Below are 21,291 nucleotides of genomic sequence, written 5' to 3'. Positions count from 1 at the left end.
ATGTAGGTCTGCCCCTTTCCATTGTTGGGGGACATGCCCATATATTTTTGTGGACCTTTTCTACTCTTTTAGATGTCTCTGATATCTTGGGTTATGCCATACCCCCATACTAGCCATTTTGTGAGTGGTGCCCACAATGCTTTCTCAAAATTCCAAATGTGCTCACTGGCCCAAAAATGTTTGCAACCCCTGCCCTAACTTATTATTTTTAGATGGCTTAATTATAGCACATACCCATATTGGTCCTTCCTTGGGGTCATAAGCCTTTTTCTAAGAGGCCCTGGTTCACCATCTATATGCCAGCTTCTAAAATTTTGTCTTCATATGTGCTCCTGAGAGCAGAAGAGAAAGAATACAAGTTTTGTAACTTTTTCAAAGTAGGCGAGTGCTCCCGTGTTGTAATTCTACAGTTTCCAAAGGAGTAAACAACTAAAAAAGCAGAGCCTTATGCCTATACGATAGTAGTGCCGCCTCACTGAATTTCAGAAGTTTTTGGTAGTTCCTGTGACACTTGAACATCTACATATTTATCACAAAGTTTATATCTTACCTTTCTAGGTGCATGCCAACTCAAGATGGTGACAAAGGAGGATAAGAAATACATTTAAAAAAAATAAAATGAAAGCAACAGAAGAGCAGATCAATCAGTCAAGGCCCTAACAAATATATGTGGTGCTGGTACTCGTATCTTGATAAACGTCCCATGGGTGCCAGCACAACATGGCTGCCAACAACGGGGGAAAAAAGGGTAGTCAGTATTAGTGAGTACCATTACAAAAAAAAACATTGCATATATGCATGTGTGCGCGCGCACACGCATATATGAATGAGTGATGATCTGTTTAAGAGGTTTGTTATGTTTTTGAGGGAAACCTCTGGGAGGTTTATGCAGGAGGATGGAGCCTCAGCCAGAGGCAGACTGCAGGTGGGAGTTGCATGTGAGGCAGCTAGCACAGAACAGGACCATGATATGTAAATTCATAAACTACCCTCCGATGGTTAAATGAATGAAAAACATTGAAATCTGATGCCTGTCTTGACTGGTTCATCTAGGAGGGCATCACATGATACCACAACTGGGGTCTCTCCAGAAGAAAGAAATGTGCTTAAACATGTGGAAAAAAGGGGCCCACACATAGCTCTCTGGGAAATCATCCCATTGTGTGAACACATGGGGAAAGGTCTGTTTTCTTGTCTCCACCATCCAAATGTCACCATTGCAGCAACAAGAAGGCCTTAGAGCCTGAACAAAGTTGTGAAGCAGGCTGCTCCTTTCTCCACCTCAGATCATATCAATGAATGTCCCCATCTGCACACAGTTGGCTTCCCCCAGATACAGAACACTGTGGAGTTTTGAGTGCTATAAAAATGGGTTAACTCTACAACAGAAGTGCAACTTTAGGGTAAGAGGTGTGGATGTTTGACAACAAAATGAGAAACAAGGACAGGCTTGATTCTCTTCAGAATAGTGCCACATTCATGCTCCCAACACGTAGGGGGTGTTACAATAAGTACCCCCTCCCCTGCTTTCTGTGTGTACACTGCAAACATCTGCAAGGACAGGGTTTTCATGCATTCAGCTATTTGCACAAAGATTTCCCCTGATCTAGCACCTCAGACACCCAAGGTCATATGGAAGCTTTCTTGCATATATTTGCATGTGTAAAGGCCTCCTCCCTGTTCACATTGCATGTGTGGGTGGCAGGAAGATGGACTACTTGGTGTGGCCCTAATCCTGTGTTAAGAGAATGCATGTGAGTGCAGTAAATACGGAGTTAGTGATAGATGTGCATATTTGAATGCGTCTGTAAGATGTGAGTGTATTTTAACATCTGCATATGTACATTGGCTTAAGGCAGCCTTTCCCAACCAGTGTGCCTCCAGATGTTGTTGGACCACAACTCCCATCTTTCCTGACCATTGGCAATGCTGGCTGAGGCTGATGGGAGTTGTGGTCCAACAACATCTGGAGGCACACTGGTTGGGAAAGGCTGGCTTAAGGACTCCTGTCTGATTTTCAGTAAGGATGTTAAATTATTTTTTTGTTAGTTGTTACATTTGTTTTCAGTATTAAATGCCCCCCCCAATAACTTTGGAACTATTTCATTTGTTTTCATATGTTCATCACTGTTTTCAAAGAGAAAGCCAGCCAGTTTTCTGTTCCTTCATCCCACTGTTCCTTCAAGGCATCAGGTATGCCAAATGTCAGATAAATTAGGGAAAGGTTTCCTGCTTTAAAGAGAATTTTAATAAAAGATTTGCATCCTATAAGTTTCCCATTGCTTTGCATGGGAGACCCAGCTGCTCTTCTCCTGCTTGTAACTTCTGTGTTTTCCATCCTATTGGATGGCATGATTGTTATGCATTTTAATACCATATCCCACGTCTTCAGATTTCAAATAAATATTAGATAAACTGATCAAGGGATCACCATTTTATAGGTCATTTTAGAAAGACTCTTGTGTTCTTGCTCTCTTCAATCCTCGTGTAACCATTCTGTGACCTGTATGGCCTGTTCTGGCAGGCCTCCATCCAGTTGAAACAAATGAGAAATGAAATAAAGTTTCCATTCAGAACTCATTCATTTGAATGCCCACTTATTTCTATAAAAATTAAACAGAGCTCATTTGTTTGTTTTTTCACTTAGTTTCTTTCCCCAAACGGAATGCACACCCCTTAATTCTACTCCCTGCTCCACAGGTGTCGGGAATCATATGGAGGTCAATACAACTCGTAGGAGGGACAGCCCTACCATTAGGAACAGTGAGGCAGCTGCTGCAGGTGGTGGATGTTGAGAGGCATAGAGCAGCTGCAAGGTCTTGGAAGCACGTGTGTCCACAGGATTTTTTCCAGGGGGACGAGGGGCAAAGTGATACACTGCAACGGAGGAACAGGCTAATTTCTTGCTAAAAAGCAAAAACAAAAGAATAGTACTTACACATTTTGTCTCATCTCAGGTTCTACAAATGCTAGAAACTTACTCCATTTTTTAATAGCTGGGTTGTATCCATTGAAGGGCTAAGTAACTCATTCTGTTAGTGTAAAGATTTACACTTGCATAGTGAAACTTCCCCCTTCCTCCTCTCTACCTGCCCCTACATCTGTTGTTCCTCCAACCCTCTGGTGTAGATTTGCTCTGGGAATGGGGCACCTACGGGGAGAGAGAAAGTTCTGTTGTGCAAACGTAAATCCTTGTGCTGATGGAACAAGTGCATTGGGTACCACCCACAGAATCAGGATTATAGTTTGGGGAGTCGCCTCCCCCCTGTGGACATCCATAGTTGGAAGATAAGAGTTTATCAAGTTTACACTTTCTGAAACGAGAGAACCTAAAAACAGCTATTTTAAATTCGCACTGATCCAAATTTTGCAATCCAGTACGTCAACCAACCAAAATGTACAAAAATGGATACATTGAGAAAGTGCATAAAAATGAATATATTAGGGGAAATAACTTACAAAAAGGCATTGTATTAGGGGATATTGCTTGCAAAATGTTATATGTTAAGTCAAAACTGCATGCATTGATGTGCTCACAAAGAGAAATTTGTACTAAAATGAAGAACGTTCATGTGGATTAAAAACAAGAATTGCAAATTGCTGCAGAAATGTGAAGTGAATTTCAGACTGGAAAATTAGAAACTGAGAGAACCGAAATTGACAGATCTTTCCATCCCTACATGTGACCTGGCTTTCCCACCCTAATCTAGCCTGCTGCCTTTAGATGTGATAGAGGAAACTGTCCCATTGCCAGTGTGAGTAAGATTTAATTGCTGGTCCAATCAACTTCTATACATGGAATGTTTTTTGGGGGGCGGGGGGGGGTCGGAGAGAGAGAGAGAGAGAAGAGAACTGTACCAGTTTGTCCTTAACAAAACGTCTTGAGCCAGACCTGACTTACATGTTGGATTCTCTTTAGCAATCCACTGTGTGTGTGTGTGTGTGTGTGTGTGTTTTAAAGTCTTGCAATAGTTTGCAAAAAGCCAATGCACAGCATTGGGATAAATCTCACCATCTGCATCAAGCTGGAGCAGTTATTTCCTCTCGCATGAGAATCAGGTTAGAATATCCTTGATTCTGGCAATTCTGAGGCCTATTAATAGTTCCTTTGACATACATAGAAGGGGGGAGAGGAAGCAACACCTGAATAAGAAACTGGGAAGCAAAGATACGTTGGCAGCAAGTGGTATTTTTAAGCTGACATGTGAACCACTGCCCCAAGTGAAAGCTATGCAATGTGCTTGATTAGTTTATTGTTCAAGAGGAATGCTGGTAACAATTATGCTCCAGTGCAAATAATAAGTCAAAATAATATTGTAAAACCATTACTATAAAAATGGAAAATTAACATCACAATCTCCAGTTGTCATTTCAACAACTCACAACAGACTCTAGTTCTTTGTCTAAAAATGTATAGAACTTCTGTGAACCAAGCAGCTTTTTAGTTTGCATAGTGACTGCCATTCATTTTTGTTCCTTTTTTAAAAAAAGAAATTTTAGTTTGCATATCCCATTATAGGAGGGAGGGGTGGGAACCTCAGGCCTGGGGACCAAATGTGGCCCTCCTAATGTGGTCCTTGGAACTCTGTCCAGGCAATGCCCTTCACTGGCCCTCACACTCCCAAGTGTTTTTGCGTGGCTGGAGGATGTCCATGAACTCGGATAAGGCCCCTTGCATGTCTTGGATGGAGAACAGAGGGAGGGTGTGAGTATATGTAGAAACTAGCCTTGTGTACAGAGGTGAAATTTACATTCATTGCTCCACCCACTTTTGCCTCTGGCCCCTCCCACCACTGGCATGTGACCCTTGAGCTGAAAAGTTCCCCAATCCCTGCAATATAGGATTGGAGGTAATAGTGATTCTGAGGGGTTTTTTGCACGGCTATGTTAAATGTTTCCTTTAGATGAAGACACGGTAGTAAACCTGTGTGGTGAAGCCACGGTCCATAGACCACATCACCATCTGCCCTGTACTTCTAAAGCAGGATCAGACCACTTTGTGGCTTCCTACAAACAGAATGCTGGGAACTGTAGTTTGTTAAGGCTGCTAAGAAAATTGTTAGGAGGGGCTATTCCCCTCACACAGCTACAGAGTAGTAATCATTCTCGAGCTGTTTTTCCTCCCGAGTAAACCTATAGGCTTCAGTGCTACCAGACACTTGCAAGGTAATTGAGAATGGAAGCGATTCATTGAAATGAATGGAGATGACTAAAGCCCTTCTGAACTTTTTGTTAAGGGTCAAAAAGAATATGAAGTTTTACAAGTCCAGCAAGAGACTGACAGATGGATTATTAGGATTAGCCCCATCTGTACTGTACATTTAAAGCAATGTTATTTTACTTTAAATGATCATGGCTTCCCCCAAAGAATCTTGGAAACTGTAGTTTGTTAGGAGACCCCTTCTTCCCCTCAGAGGGATTGAACAGCCCGTCCCTCTTCCCCGGGGAACTCTGAGAATTGTAGCTCTGTAAGTTGAAGAGGGGGTCTCCTAACAACTCCCAGCACTCTTAACAAACCACAGTTCCCAGGATTCTTGGTGGGAGAGAACCAAAACCGACAGATCTTTCCATTCTTAACAGTAGGCACGGAGAAGGGATTTAATCCTCTCTTCTGCTGCTGTGATCCTGAGGAAAATATTTTTGAAAACTTTGCTAAAAAAATGTAAATTGCTGCAGACATGGAGAACTGAATTTAAGACTGGAAAAATGCAAAACAGAGAGCCGAAACGGAGAGATCTTTCCATCCCTAGCTCTAGCCCCTCCCATTTTTGTATCCAGCCCCACCCACCACTTGCATCCTGCCCCCAGGAGGTTCAGTACAAGGTAATGCAACCCTGGGACTTACAAAGATTCTCCAACCCTGCTCTAAAGTACTCTTATTAGGTTTTAAAAAAGTAGATCAGTAAACTACCTTTTTAGATCCATTGGTCACAGAGGGGTGGGAATATTTTTTTTATTAAAATAGACATAGCAGTGATGTGTGGGATTTCCCCCCTCTATTTTTACTTGCAGTTTTGAGGAACAGCAAGCTGTGTCAACAGTCTTGTGATAAAGTCCTATTTTACAGATGGGGAACACAGTTTCTGAGAGACAACTTGCCAATCAGCTCAGGTGAAACAGAAATGTTTGATAATCAACTGCACTCAGAAATCTACCAGCAGATTCAGTTCTACCTTCTGTCTGCCCCAGTAATGTAGTAGCAAATACAGAAGTGCAGGGTTGAGAATGAGATCTTTGTTGATATCTTCTCCCACAACAGATGGCCCTAGGAACCTGTCAGCATGAAAGGGGAGAATGTTAGTTACTGGAAAGAGTCTTCTCAGTGGTTGTTTCCCCCCCTTTCACTCTGATTGGCTCCAATCAGCAAAGGAAGCATGTTAGAAAACTCTTCTCAGTGGCTAACAGACTCCACTTTTATGCTGATTGGCTTGCAGGATGATGGACCGTGCTCCCAAAAAAGTAAGGGATCTAAGACACACACACCCGAGACTCCGGATGACTACATCCCTAGTCTGCCCTTACCTTACATTACCCCAGTTCAGATTCTTGACAGTTTCCAGTTTCCCAACACTATACAACTTTCCCAAAGGAATAGGACTTTTTTCTCGGTAATCTTAGGCTGCAATGCAATCCTAAAGACATTTACAAAGGAGTAAGGTCCATTGAACTAATGAGACTTACTCCCAAATAAGCACAAATAGGTTTGTTTTGTTAACAGTACAAAGTAAGGAAGGCCAGCCCACCTCAGTCTAGGTGGATCTCTAAATTGGATTAACCATTCTGGAGAGGCATTTGAATACTGCTCCGCTATATTTTTGTTCATGCTGTAATTTCTTTTTATTTTTCTTCTTTTGTCAGAAGATGGAGCCATTGCCCAGTCTATGCAATCCTTGCTCTATTTATAATTTATTTATTTATTTATTTAAACATTTTATTTCCCACCCTAGTTCTTAGAATTCAGAGTGGCGAACAAATAAGACAATGTCTAATACAAAACAATATACAATTAAAAAGATAAAATTAAGAAAATCAATAATACAATAGTTATAACAATTTAAATGTTAACATTAAAAGCTTGAAGAAACAAAAATGTTTTTAACTGACGGCGAAAGACCGTGAGTGAGGAGGAACATCGGATCTCTGGTGGCAGGTTATTCCATAAGATGGGAGCTATGCACGAAAAAGCTTTGTTCCTAGTATTGGAGCGGCGGATTATAAAGGTAGATGGAATGATAAGAGAATGTTTGAAGGGTACTCCTGTCGGTCGTTGAGATTTAAATTCCAGAATACGATTTGATAGATATATTGGTGCTAATCCATGTAGGGCCTTGAAAGCTAATACCAAAATTTTAAACTGGTGTCGAAATAAAATCGGTAGCCAATGAAGTTGATAAAGAAGAGGTGTAGTATGCATTTGTGGACCAGCTCCGGTCAGCATTCTGGCCGCCGCTGTCTGAACCACCTTAAGCAGACGAAGCGATCTAGCAGATAGTCCTATATAAAGAGCGTTACAATAGTCCAATCTTGAGGTCACAAGAGCCTGTGTCACTTGCCTCAAGTCCGACGTTCCTAAAAGCGGACGAAGTTGGCGGATTAGCTTTAATTGGGCGAAAGCACTTCTGGATACTGTTGCAATTTGGGGTTCAAGGGTCAAAGCAGAATCTAAAAGAATACCCAAACTCCGAACTTGGGACTTCAGAGGGAGTGGGACCCCATCTAATATAAGTATATAATAGAGCAGGATTAGTCCCCAGGGCACCATAAAAGTGGTATCAGATTATTCACACTTGTTTTCAGTCTGAAACTGGGCCAGTCAACTTCTCTCCGAAAGCAAGCAGATCCTTAATTTTAAAAAAGCAATCATCGATGATTATTTAAGTAAAGGTTTCCAAAATAGAAAACTTACAAGACTTTGAAGTTCATTACTTTTTGGCTTCATTGCAATGCTGATTTATAAAACCTACTCCCCCCCAGGGGGGTTATTATTTTTGCCTTTCATTTTTAAACGTACATAGTTATGTGAATGAAATAACTACTTTAAAATGTTTATGTACGAGAAAATACTGTTATCCCTGGGGAATAACCATATTCTCTCTTTTTCCCAAAATGTAATAAAATTCCATTTTTTAAAAAAGTGACTTCTTCCTGTCCATTTGAAAAAGTTGACATGTTTTGTGCAGTCCTACGCAAGTTTACCAAGAAGTAAGTTCCACTGTGTTCAGTGGGTTTACTTCCAGGTAAGTATGCTTAGGATTACACCTCCATCACGTGAGCTGCGTAACAAGATTAATTACAGAACCTTCATCTGCCAGAGTCCTGATCAGCATGCACTGGCCTTTGTCATCAACTAGGGCACTGAGGGCCATTGGGAGGCTGCACCCACTTCCTCCTAGGAAAAAACAACACAGAAACAAAACATCATTGCAAAGGGGAGACCCATCTGTCCCCACCCATTGGCCAGAGAAGGAGCAGCTTCTCTTAAGGGAGGGCAGGAGCTCAGTGGCAGAGCATCCGCTTTGCAAGCAGAAGGTCCCAGGTTCAATTCAGGGCAACTCCTGACAGGGCTCAGAATGTCCCCTGCCTGAGACCCTGGAAGGCCACTGCCAGTCAGTGTAGACAATACTGAGCTAGATGAACCAGCCAGGCAGCTTCCTCTGTTCCTATGCAGGGAGCTTGCTTCCTTACCCCTTCCCTGTCAGAAAGAAGGCCAGGATCCAACGGACTATTGTCCTGGGACTGCAGAGCTGAAGGGCAGCATGCTCTGGCTTCAGCCAAAGGACCAAGGGCCACTGGGAGGCTGCTCTCCCTGCCTCCTAGGAAGAAAACAATGACAAGGGAGAAGACCCATCTATTAGCCAAAGAAGGAGCCTCTGCAGGGACCTTGCTTCCCGCCTCCCTACCAGAAAGAACACTTATAAGAACTTTGTAAGCAACAAACTAGCGCCCGAGTTTGCTTTTTTCTTCCTCCCTCTAAATTCCTTTTCCTTTTGTGTTGTGCCTTTTAGATTGTATGCCTGAGGCAGGAACTTCTTCATTACTGATTGTAATAAGCTTCTCTGGATGAAGAGCTGGGTAAATCTACATCTATATGATAAATGCATACTGTAGTTTTAAAATTTGAGACTATTCCTCCCAGCCCCACTCTTGGGTTACTGTACTTTTTAAAACAGTGGTTTTCCATATGAAGTAGCACCCTGGGGAGAAGGTAGAAAGACACCTACCCCCCCCAAAAAAAGGATGGGGGAAGATCTGGATACATTTTCCTGTTGCCAAATGAGGCTCATTGCAGCTACTGAAGCTGCTTTACCGCTAACTGGAAGCTGCAAAGAGGCAGAAGCCGTGAAGGAGTGTCTGGTCACAGCTCTGCTCCTGCCTCTGTAGCTGGCTTGGCTACTTTGAGGAGGGAGATTGGCCCTCTACACAGCAAAATGGACAGCTCCATTTTGATTCAGTTTCTCATTATTTTTTTCTAGTTCAAGAATCAGCTCTCCACATTTCTGGAGCAATTTGTGTATTGGTTTTTTTAAAAAACAAATCCTCATGAAAATACTTCAGCATTTTTTAATATATCTTTCAATTTACCATCAATTTAGTATACAGGAAAAAAAGAGGACAGAAGAAAGCAAATACAATAATGAACAGACCAATAACTGAGCCTAAAAACAAGCATTTTAGTGCAACATTCTCCTTATAAACACATTTTAACTAATGTACACATTTTTGCAAGCGATGTGTCCAAATATAATGTATTTTTGTATGTTATGTTCACTCATGTACTCATTTATATGCACACTTTCCTCTGATATATGCCTTTTTGCAAATACTGGATAGGATTCAATGCTCAGCCCTCTCAGAGTAAACACATTGAAGTCAATAGTCGTAACTAACTTGGGTTCCTTGATTTCAAAGGGTCTACCCATCGTTTACCTGGAGAACTGCATTGCAAAATTTAAATGTGCAAATTTTAAAGTATGGCTATGTTTCGGTTCTCATATTGTTTTGGAAAGTACAAAGTTGATGGATTCAGCTTTAAATGCAAACTGAACCAAATTTCTCCCCATCCTATGTGTTACACATGTCAAAGTGATTCACGCCTTGCCAGCGGCAGCCCTGCTATAAGGCAGAGTGAGGCAAAGGTAATATGCTGTGCCTGACAACAACTCACTGTCCAACTTTTTAAAGTGTTTATGTGGTGTGAGAAATAGCAGAAGGTTCAGCTACAATGAATATCCAGCATTTTTTCTCAAAATTACCATATGCCAATATTAGGAATAAACTGTAGTGATTGTGTTAAACTGTTGTGATTCCCCAGGAAATTACCAAATTTCTGTTTGGACATAGCAATTTTTGAAAATGCATGAGGAGAACAAAGAATCCTGATAAGTTAAATGAATGCAGTTATATAGCCTCAAAGTAGCATTTAGCTAGCAGGAAGTTCCTAGCAAACACCCAACCAATAGCGATGCAAGGTGCCTCTCAGATTAATTAATGCAAATCAATGTGTTAAGTGCTAGAGGCCAAATTAATATTTCAGAATTCATTGCCATTTATTACTTTGCGTCACTTCCACAAACACATTCTGAGCCTGAGGCAGCTGGGTATTTAATCCTTTTAAGGTAGCTCAATGAATTATAGAGAGGGTTTCAGCAGAAACAGAATCCTCCTAAAAATCCAGAAAGTCTGTTACATAAAAAAGCATTTTAATGTTTGAATGGCCTTTATTGCACTTCTTTCACAAAATATTTCTTTTATTTTAAAAAAATTGCTCATGCACTTTAATTTAAACGATCAGTGCGCCAAATCAAGCGTTATTTATAAGAGCCCTGCTGGATCAGACCGAAGGTCTGTCTAGTTCGGTATTGTTGCATGCCTCACCTATCTCCGAGTGGTAAGATTCCAGGGGTCCCTGCACTCACCCTGGGCTTGGCTCCTTGGGAAGGTGGTCAGTGGAGACTGTGGTGTCTTTATGAAATATGGTTTGTTTGTTTACACACATTCCAACCTGAGTTTAGGACGGAGGGGTTCAAGGCATCAGCAGTCCAACATCCAGCTTTTCCATCAGGGTTTCAGGAGGCATCCTAAAGCCATGGTGCAGAGAGACAGCCTCTCTGCCTGCCTCCAGTTCATTCTCAGACAACTCTAAACACACTCAAAGCACAAACCTCTGCTAGCCGCCAAGGGGGGGGGGAGGCTCTCCTGAAGAGTTTCAATGACAAAAGGATCTTCCTGGCCCATTCACCAGTTGCTGGGCACCTGAAAGACCCATTAGCAAACTGGTCACTCTATTAGCTTAACAAAAGAAACTCATCTGGCCAGCAGACCCAGCCCCTCACCCCAAGGCACAGGATTCCAAATCAGAGGCTGGAAGGGGACTCACGGGGACCATCATTCATTTCAACCCCCAAACTCACAACAGTATCCTTTTCTCACAGTGGCCAACTGGATGCCTGTGGGAAGCCTGCAAGCAAGATCTGAGTGCAGCAGCACTCTCTATCCATTTGTGATTCCCAGCAACTGGTATTCAGAGGCACACTGCCTCCGACAGGGGAGGTAGAGCATAGTCATTAATACTGGTAGCCATTGGTTTGATATCCTTGGTTTGATAGCAGTGAATTTGTCTAAAAGTAGCCATTGATAGCCTTATTGTATATATATTTGTCTACCCCCCTTTTAAAACTGTCACGGCTACTGGCCATGACTACCTGTTGTGGGAGCAAATTCCATTGTTTAACTACATGCTAAGTTAAAAAGTACTCCCTTTTGTCTGTCCAGAATCTTCCAACGCTCAGCTTCATTGGATGTCCACAAGTTCTAGTGTTAGGAGAGAGAGAGAAAAACTTCCCTCTGTCCACTTTCTCCATGTCATGCATCATTTTGTACACGTCTTTCCTCCCCCTTAAATGAAAAAGCTCCCAATATTGTAACCTTTCCTCATAGGGGAGTTGCTCCAACCTTTTGATCTTTCTGGTTGCCCTCCCCTTTTTTGGACCTTTTTACTACAGTAGGGCCCCACTCATATGGCGGGTTACGCTCCAGACTCCTGCCTAAAAGCGAAACCTGGTGAAAAGTGGAACTCCTTCAATAAAATGGTGCCCGACCCCCGAAAAATGCTGGAAAAGCAGAACAAGCGCCGTATGAATGGGGCCTTCCTCTAATTTTAGCCGCTGTATTAGCGGGATGCTAAAAAGTGGGCCTCCAAAAAGCGGGGCCCTACTGTACGACATTGGAGCCATCACGACTAGTGGCCATTGCCAGCCTTATTCTCCATGAATTTGTCTAACCCCCGTTTAAAGCTGTCCAAGTTGGTGGCCGTTCACTATGTCTACTGTGGAGCCAATTAAATGGGTCCACTGTACCTACTTTCTCCACACCATTCATAATCTCATATATCCCTTGCCTTCTTTCTAAACTAGTGGAGGCTGGTTTGTTAGGGCTAATGGGGTACTGCCCCACCAGTCTCAGTCTATCCTCAGCCAGCTCCCACTCGCCTGCCTTCCTACTTATAACCAATCAAGGGATGAGTCTGCCGGTCATTGGCTTTTATTTCACTTACTGTTTGTTTCCCTGCCTTCCGCCTCCCAGTCCCAATGGGCACCAGCCACAGAACTGTTTCAGGCCCCATTTAGATGGACTTGTTAACTTGCATCCAGGCCTGTACTCCGTGCCTTGAAATTGACCATCCTGTGCAGCTAGAATAACTGAGCCACACATGTTTTATGAATGTCTAGATTAGCTCCTAGCCTGCAGTGTTTTGTTCCTGCAGGGCTAATTTTGAACCAGTTCTATGCAGCAGTGTTTGTTTCTTAAAATGACAGTATCCTTTCCAAACACCTCCTTGGGAAATCCCGGGTTGGATTCATAAAGAGTCACTGGAATTGTTTAAAAGCACCAGCACCCAAGAATAAAAATGTGAACAGTCCCAATAAATGCTGTAGCAGTACTGTCACATTTGTCCCAAAGCCAGAATGGACACACTGCATTTATTTCCTGTATGCCTTTCTTGACACAGCATTTCTGTAATCTGTTCTCTTTGTAAACCTCGGCCAAATTTGAGTGCTGCTCCAGTGTACCTTGTAATGAGCGGTTGTTGCTAAAAAGCTAGATTTTGCAAAGAAATGTGTTGGAAGTTGGCAGGCTGCATTAGAGTTAGACAAATATAGTGTTAGGAGTGCCCCTGATGTGATAGTATTCCTGTGCCAAGGTAGTTCACACAAGCTTTTCTGCATATGGCACATTGATTTGAAGGATCCACTTTGGGAACATTGGTGCAAGAAGTGACTCGCATCATTGCACCTACAGAGACATTCCTTACACGGAGAATGGTGAAGAACTGGCTGATTTTGGAGGAAACCTCAAAGGCTAAGTCCCAAGATCTGAAGCTGGCTGCCATCACTGCCAGCCTGCCTTGCCCCATCTTGGTCCTGGTAAGCAGCAACAGTGCCACAGCTGGGAAGGAGGCACAGAGGTGGTACTCCACCACTTCATGCTGTGAGTGTTGAGATCATTTGAAAAAAGCAAGATGCAATGTGATGAACATTTCCTTGGGGTATTTATCCCAATGGTGTTTCACAGCAGCATCTCTCTGGTGGCCCACCTTGTCTTCCCATTGTTGCAAGAACGAACATACAGTAGCAGGCTGCCTTGATTTGACCATCTACCCTGGTACTCTCCGCTCTGAATAGCAGCAGCTTCCCGAGGTCTCAGGCAGAGTTCTCTCCCATCATCAGCTCCCTGACCCTTTTAACTGGAGATGAGAAGGGACTGAAAATGTAATCCTTCATCAACTTGGTACCCTCCAGCTGTTTTGGACTACAGTTCCCATCAGCCCCAGCCAGAACACCCGTGGCTGGGGCTGATGGGAGTTGTCATCCAAAACACTTGGAGGGCAGCAGGTTGATTCAAATTTAAAAAAATACAAATAAGTCTTCTACCATTGTCGCCACCCCAGACTCAAGCAGCAATCAAGACTCTTAAGTCAGAGGCTGCAGAAGCTCTAGCAAAGAAGTCAGACCAGGTGCTTGGTTCTGAGCCTGCTCCTCAAGTTTGGGAAACCACTGAGCCATAGAATGATGGACATGAACCCCCAGAAGAAGTTCCCATACTTGTAGGGTCACAGCCCGGTCCCCACCAGGTGCCTCTGCTGAGACTGAGGAGCCAAATGCCCTTTCTCACAAGACTTCACTGGTCCAGTGGGGCAGGGAGCACACCAAGTGGGAAGCCATGAACTGGAGGAGGAGTACCCGTCTTCAGGTCAGAGGGCTGATCCTTTGAGAATCTAAACTTAGCCACAAGTCTAGGAAAGGTTGTCGAGAGCCAGAGGCAGCATGCTTCCAAATTCTAGGTGCTGGAACCTAGTTGTACTCAGGTCCTGCTTGTGGGCTTCCCACATGCATCTGGTAGACCACTGTGTGTTGGGCCACTGTCCTGATCCAGGAGGGCTCTTCTTATGTCCTTATGGAGCCAGAGGGTTAAAAAGGCTGAGTCTGCTCTCTTTCTTTGTCAGAGCAAGTTGCTCACTGAGCTGTTTGTGGTCCTGAAATTTTGGGGCTGCCTCTCTCTGTGGGGTCTGGCATCAGACCTGAACAAGACAATCAGCAGGCCATGCTTATAAAATCACCACTCACAGGTTGTTACTGGAGGTGTTTTATTTTGTTAGCTTTTAATAAAAGGAAGAGCTGTTCATTGATACCAGCTGCTGCGTGAAGAATCCCCAGAGAAGTGATGTGGTGGAACTGAAGAATCATTCTTCCTTTCTTTTTAATAAATGAGTTTTTGAACCCATTTTACTCCAGGCTGGAGAGCGGAAGATAGAAGGCATGAAGATGGAATGAATAATAACAACAATAATTTTAAATTATTCTGCAGAAAGAAAATTAAAGTCTTGGTACCTTAGAAATGTCCAAGGCTGCAATCCTATACATACTTAATTGGGAGTGATGATTCCCACTGAACTCAATGAAACTTACTTCTGGGTAGACTTGTATAGGATTGCACCATATACAATTCATTAAATGTGAATATAAAAGTTTATTTAGCATTGAATATGCACTGTGTGTGTTTGTGATGTTCCTTGAAGTGTGACAAATTAAAAACAAAACATGTAAGGTGCAATCTTGTGCCCACTTGGGATTCATTCCCATTGAATCCCTAGCAGGACCTCCTTCCAGGTAAATATAGATTGGGTCAGACAGTAAACGTTTCTTGTAAACATGTTTCAGTTCATACAGTTCATAAGGGGGGAAAGGGGAGGGGTCAAACAGCAATGAACTGCAAAAAGTAAAGTCTGTGATGATTCTAGGGAAAGCTTAAGTTAACCAGAGTGGCCATTCAAAACAGCAGTGAACACAACCATCCCAGCTTTCTTATGTTCAACTGAGACCTGTAGCGGAATAGGAAACCATTGTCTCTATTCAACCACTAAATTGGGGTAGGGAACATTTTTCAGCCCAAGGGCCACTTTTCCTTCTAGGCAATCTTCTGAGGGCCACCTTCTGCTGGTGGGCAGGGCAAGAATCAAAAGTGGGCAATTTTACCCTTGTATGATAGGCTGTTTTCTATACATGCTCACACACCCTTCTCTATGCTCCATCCAGGCAAGCAAGAAGCATTCTAGCCAGGCAAAAATGCTCGAGAGGAGTGCACAGCAGGGCTGATGAGGGGTGTGACCGAAGGACACGGGGTGTGGCCTAGGGAAAGTCCTGAGGGCCAGACAGAGAGGCCTGGAGAGCCACATTAAAATGTTTGCATAATTCAGCTGTTTCACAAAACATGTGTCAGAAATGGCGCCATAAAAATACCAGTGACAGAACCGTTCAATCTTCCAAAAGGCTCCATTGCCAGCCTGAAAGTTGCCATTCTCTGACAAAGGCATGTCAGAGGGAGACTCCAGCATGAGACAGCAGTATTAAAACTAACCAAGGAATTGGGTTCTATTCATTTGGGCTTGAATCAGGACTACAGATTAACATAGCAAAGCTGGGATGAGGAAACCATAGTTTTGATTCAAACCTAAAAGAGGAGAATCGAACTTCCATTAGCTCTCGTTCAGCTATTTCATTCTGGAATCTCCTTTTGAAATACTATTAATTAACAAATTAATTACTGAACATGAGAAGAAATAGAGCACAGCCTTCATCAATCTCATTTTAACAGGTCCCATCAGCCAATAGGAATCGAGATTGCCTCAGCCAATAGGAAGTGAGAATGGCCCCTAGTCCTGCCTCCTGGCCCCAGCCTTTTTTAACAGCCCACCCCATTTGATATCAATGTAATATTAATATAGAATAATAGGTCAAACCCTTTTGATACAAAAGTATAGGCCATGCCCTTTTAATATAACATTATAGGCTCCATCCTTTTTACATCAAATGATAGGCCCCACCCTTTTAATATAAAATTATAAGCCACACCCTATTATTTAATATAAAATTATAGGCCCTGTCCTTTATATAAAATTATAGGCCACACCCTTTTGATATAAAATTGTAGGCCATGCCCTTTTGATATTAATTTGTAGGCCCTTTCCCATTTTATTGTTGATTCTCTTCCCCCTCGCCCTGGTACATCTCTATGTGAGGTATTCAACAAGAGCCTGAGATGGTGTTCAGGCTGTTCTGAGCTCCCTCTTAAATAAGGAGGGGAGGAGCGTGTACTTTAAGCACCCACCAACCCACCCCAGAGCCTGCCCTGATATAGGAGGGCCGGACTCAGAGACAGAGGCAACGATGAAAAGTCCTACAGAGAGCCCTGTGCTCCCAACAGGCAAACCTGTGAGAAGACATTGTATCAGCACTTCAGAGGAGGAAATTTCTTCTGCTGCTATTGTATGCAACCTCTGCCTGTGCTAAGACAAAACTCTACCAGAAGGCACTGTGCCAGTACGGATGCTGATGAACTGAGTGGCGTGAAAAAACGGCTCTTTGAACAGTGTTATCTGCTAAAAGAGGTCTGTGCGTGCATATGAAGGGAGGTAGGCTAACAGGCCTTTTTGTGTGTGCACATAGGAGAAATTTTCAGCCCATGGCAGATGCTTATGCCCTGAATTCCCATCTTTAGAATTGCTGCCACATATCCAGCTGAATGAATATCTGGACCTGCAGATTCAAAAAGAAGATCTTAGCCAGCCTTGGGAGATAAGATTTGTGATGGCTAGCCTCTCAAGATGCATGCTAATAAGTGTAATAAGATTTGTTCACAGAGAAGTTTTATTTCAAAAGTGTGAAGGATGTGTGATTGATGCGGAGCGCCAGAAGTTGTATGTATGCCTAACTTGGGATGAAGCCTTTGAAAATTCAGTGTTAAAAATGGTAGAGTCAAAAATTGGTGTGGAGGCGGTCTTGCACATGCCGTGCATCTTGGGCAGCATGCTCAAGGGGTTACATCTGAAAACTACTCACATGTTGCATCTAACAAAAATGAAAAAATCTATTGCAACATCTGAAGAACCAGCAAAAGCAATGAATAATATTCTTAGACCTGAGGATGAATTTTATGTGCTTTGCAAAGAAGATGATTATGAATAGGCAGTTCAAAGTTTATATTACTTATTATGAAGTGTGCAGCTCCATGCTCATGTAAAAATAAAATAAAAAAGCAAGTTGCACTGAAATTATTGGATTAGAAAATTATTTTGTACAACAGCAATTAATGCATTAATACCGTATATTAGTTTGTCCTATCAGCACGCATGCAGTGTCTCTGGATTTAAATGAAGATCATTCAAAAGGCATCATTAGTTGCAACAAAACTAATGATCTGGGTAGTCTTGTGAGGCTTTATTCTACTGAACTAGAGCACTTGGATTATAAGACAGAACTGATGCTGATTGAAAAGGATAATAAAAGGGGGGGAATTAAATGGATATCCACTGGAAAAATTCTTTTTCTGTAATTCTCACTAGCCCTAGCAACTGTGGAAAAAGCTACTTTATTGGACAATGCTGCATGGATACTATCAGGTTCGATAATAACATGTGGGCATACAATTGTTGGCAAGTCCTCTCTGATGAATTACTCTCAAAATAATCCTTTTATTCATTTTATAGAAGGCCTGCTTCTACTTTTAAGGATGGTGTTTTATTCCCACCCATTAAAAAGTCTCTGGTGATTATTGATGATCTCATGAATCGGGGAAGTCAGAGCAATGCCATACGGGTTGTGTTCACTAAATTGGTGCACCATAGGAATTTAAGCATCATGTACATTGTTCAGAATGTATTTTATCACAGGAAGCAGAGCTGAACCATCAGCCTGAACACTAAATATATGGTGCTCTTCAAAATTCCCAGAGATAAATTACAGATAGCAACTCTGGCATCCCAAATGTATCCCGAAGATACAACTTTTTTCCTAGAAGTGTTTCACAATGCAATGCAAAAACCATTTGGTTATTTTTTAATGGATTTAAACCCATGCAGCCCTGAACGTTATAGGCTATGCTTGGGGCTGTTCCCCCATGATCTCCCCATGGTGTACACTTTTTAAAAATCTCTCTCCTATAAAATAAGCTCATCTACAATGCCTTGTAATTTTAATGTCTGCTGGGGGGCAGCAAGCATGTTTAGCAGCATCAAGAGAAACCTGCCCCTCTTTAAAATACTAGTTAATGCCAAGTCCCAGCAACAGAAAGCTATTTTGTACACTGCTTCCAATGACCTTATGGCTCCTATTGCTGAGATAGCACGATGCCCTAAAGGGCAACATCCCTCTGAAACCCACACAAGTGGATCTGTTAAAGAAAAGGAAAGTTGCCATCCAACAGTTAAGTGACAAAAAACTCTCACGGGGGAAAAAATACAGCCTTGCTCAGCTCAGCTGTTCCTCTATTGGCCAATCTATTTGCTTAGTTAAAAAGAAGAGATGGAATACACTGAAAAAATGTATCTGGTTCCAAGCCATCAGATGGAAGACTTGCGGGGTGGGCAAGAAAATATCAGAACGGTCACCAGCAGCCGTCTGGACTCTGAGATGAGAAAGATTCTTGACAGAATGGATCTGCCAGAGTATGACAAGGCCAAGCTGAACAGCAGTGCTCTTCAGAGATTTCTAACATTAACCAGGCAGGGGGAATCTGAAAGTTTTTTAAAAAACAAAAGACCCACAGAAGAAAAATCCTCCTGGTACCACCTCCACTCCACTCCCCAGAAACTGATGCTACTGTTCCAGAGGTTTTGGACAGTCTCTTTCCCCCCTCCCTGGTTTTAGGGGAAATGCTGAGTTTCTGTTGAATAAATTAAAACAGCAAAAAGATATTTCATCTTGGGATTAAAAGGGCATGTTCCTGTATAGGGGGAGGCCTTATCGGGCTCTAACATTCTAGATCTGGTCAAAGGGATCACCAAGAGTGGGATTCGTACTGTTAAGTGAAAATCTAAAGATTGGGATGGGATTTTGAAAGCCTAGGCGGAGCTGAACATCCCCACCTCTCTTGCTGGGGATGCAATTGCCAGAGAAGAATTGGAAAATTTGAAAATGAAGACAGATGTTAAAAAGATCGCACAGCCCGAAAAACAGTTTTTGAAGCCCGAATGGCAGCATTGGGTCCCCTCTACCACCTAATTGGCTCACATTGTATCTGAATAAATAAACACAACCCTTTTCTGAGATACATGTTGGTAAATTTTATTTTTCACTGTTGCATTTTACACAGGGGAGGCATGCTTGGATATGTTGAAACAGTTTTGCAGGCTTGAGGGGCTAGGCTGTTTTTTCCGGGCTTGACATATCCTATGACCAGAAGGTCATTTTTTGAAGTATCTTCAGAGTACAGCTGTCAAATCTGTTCCTATGTTTCTGTAAAGAGAACACGAAAATGGAAACCTCAGATCATGGCTAGAGGATGCTGTAGCTGTTTCTGTTAGAATACCTCCTCTGGAGTCTGCTGCAATGTAAAGTCCAAGGCAGAGTTAGGAAACAGAGGGTGATCAGGTGACAGTCCATAGGAATAAAAAAAAATATCTGAAGCCCTCAGGAGGCAGGTACACAGCTATCCAGTGTTCTCCAGGTAAGCTGTGGGGCTGGGTTTCATGACTAGCCCTAGAGATCTATCAATGACCACCTTTGACAGCAGATCACCGGGGTAGATGCTTAGAAATGCCTTGTACCTAGATAACAGACACAATAACTGTATGGTGTTCATCTCCACATGTAATCAAAGAGCATGTTTCTGCTGTGGTTGATCTCGATCACATTGTCAAACACTCCATACAAAACCATTTAATAGTAGTAGCTGGCAGGGGTTGTGCAAAGAGGATCTCGGCTCTGAGATTTCCTGTCTTGATGAGTGAATAGTGGTCCACAGATCCCGATCAGGAGTCAGCTCAAATGCATTCAGGGTACAGCCGTGACTGAATTCATTTCTGCTGATTAAAAGGGGCCAGTCTTTCCTTTTTTTCCCCTTCATCTTGCATGCACTCCCTCATGAAATGCCCCCTGGTGTAATCGGACTGAAGGGGTGTAGTGAGGATCTGACATACGAGACTATACAATTTGTGTCATAGTGTTTGAAACTGAAGGAGTAGTCACCACTGAACGCATCATTGTCGACAAACCCTATTACAAGCTATTTGGGAAGCTGGCCCCCAAACAGATTTTCCTGATTATAAACGAGGCTTCCTGTGGGTATGCTGTCCATCCCCACATGATCAACTGGGAATTTGGCATTGCCTGTCAACAAAGCCGCAGCATGTCCTAACCGTACGCCCGGTGTTACTTCTACCCTTTTCACAAAGAACGAAGCGCTTATGATGTCCACTATGTAATGCTCATTGGCATTACTGCTCATCAGGCAGGATGTGTCTTTGCTGGGGGTGAGCTTGATTTTCACATCTACCCCATTCAGCAGCATTTTCTCTCAAAAAACCAGCTCGCTGTGCAGAAGCCCCATCAAGTCCCATTTTTGGCTCTTTGCACAGTGTCCTGCCCTAGCCTTAAAACCCAGGTCTCCACCATCTGTTAGAATAGTTTGTTCCAGATGCCTCGCTGTATCTTTATGGAAGCCTCCTGATGAAAAGTGTATGCCCAGGGTGTTGCTGCTGTAGTTAAGAATCAGCTCTATCATGGCCCTGGAGGGGTAACAGTTGTTGCTTTGGCTGATAAGCTTCTCTCCCAGAGTGACGTCCAGCTGGCTAAAAAAAGAGGGCACAAGGTAGGTGATTAAAGCGACTCCCTCACCCTCTGCTAGGTCCATGCCATCTGCTTTCCAGATCTTGAAGCACACATATAGCAGTGTCTTGTTCAGATCGATGTAATCTTTGCAGTATCCAAGGATAAAAAAAATCAAGAGGGGCATTGT

General features: G+C 42.8%; 1 protein-coding gene across 2 annotated transcripts in view; it reads left to right on the top strand.

The window, feature by feature from the left end:
• The window catches only part of RPS6KA6 (ribosomal protein S6 kinase A6), an 88,311-nt gene extending 79,286 nt beyond the window's left edge, over positions 1 to 9,025 (top strand). The window contains exon 23 of one of the 2 annotated variants that reach the window (XR_009759267.1): positions 9,006 to 9,025. The gene's annotated coding sequence lies outside the window, so the exon portion shown is untranslated. Of the gene's footprint in view, positions 1 to 558; positions 1,812 to 9,005 lie in introns of those variants that run through there. The other variant, XR_009759268.1, reaches the window with a different exon arrangement.
• Positions 9,026 to 21,291: the final 12,266 nt, after the last annotated feature.

The sequence above is a fragment of the Rhineura floridana genome, chromosome 16 (genome assembly GCF_030035675.1).
Source record: "Rhineura floridana isolate rRhiFlo1 chromosome 16, rRhiFlo1.hap2, whole genome shotgun sequence".
NCBI classification, from domain to species: Eukaryota; Metazoa; Chordata; class Lepidosauria; order Squamata; family Rhineuridae; genus Rhineura; species Rhineura floridana.
This window is presented reverse-complemented; position numbering and strand designations above follow the sequence as displayed.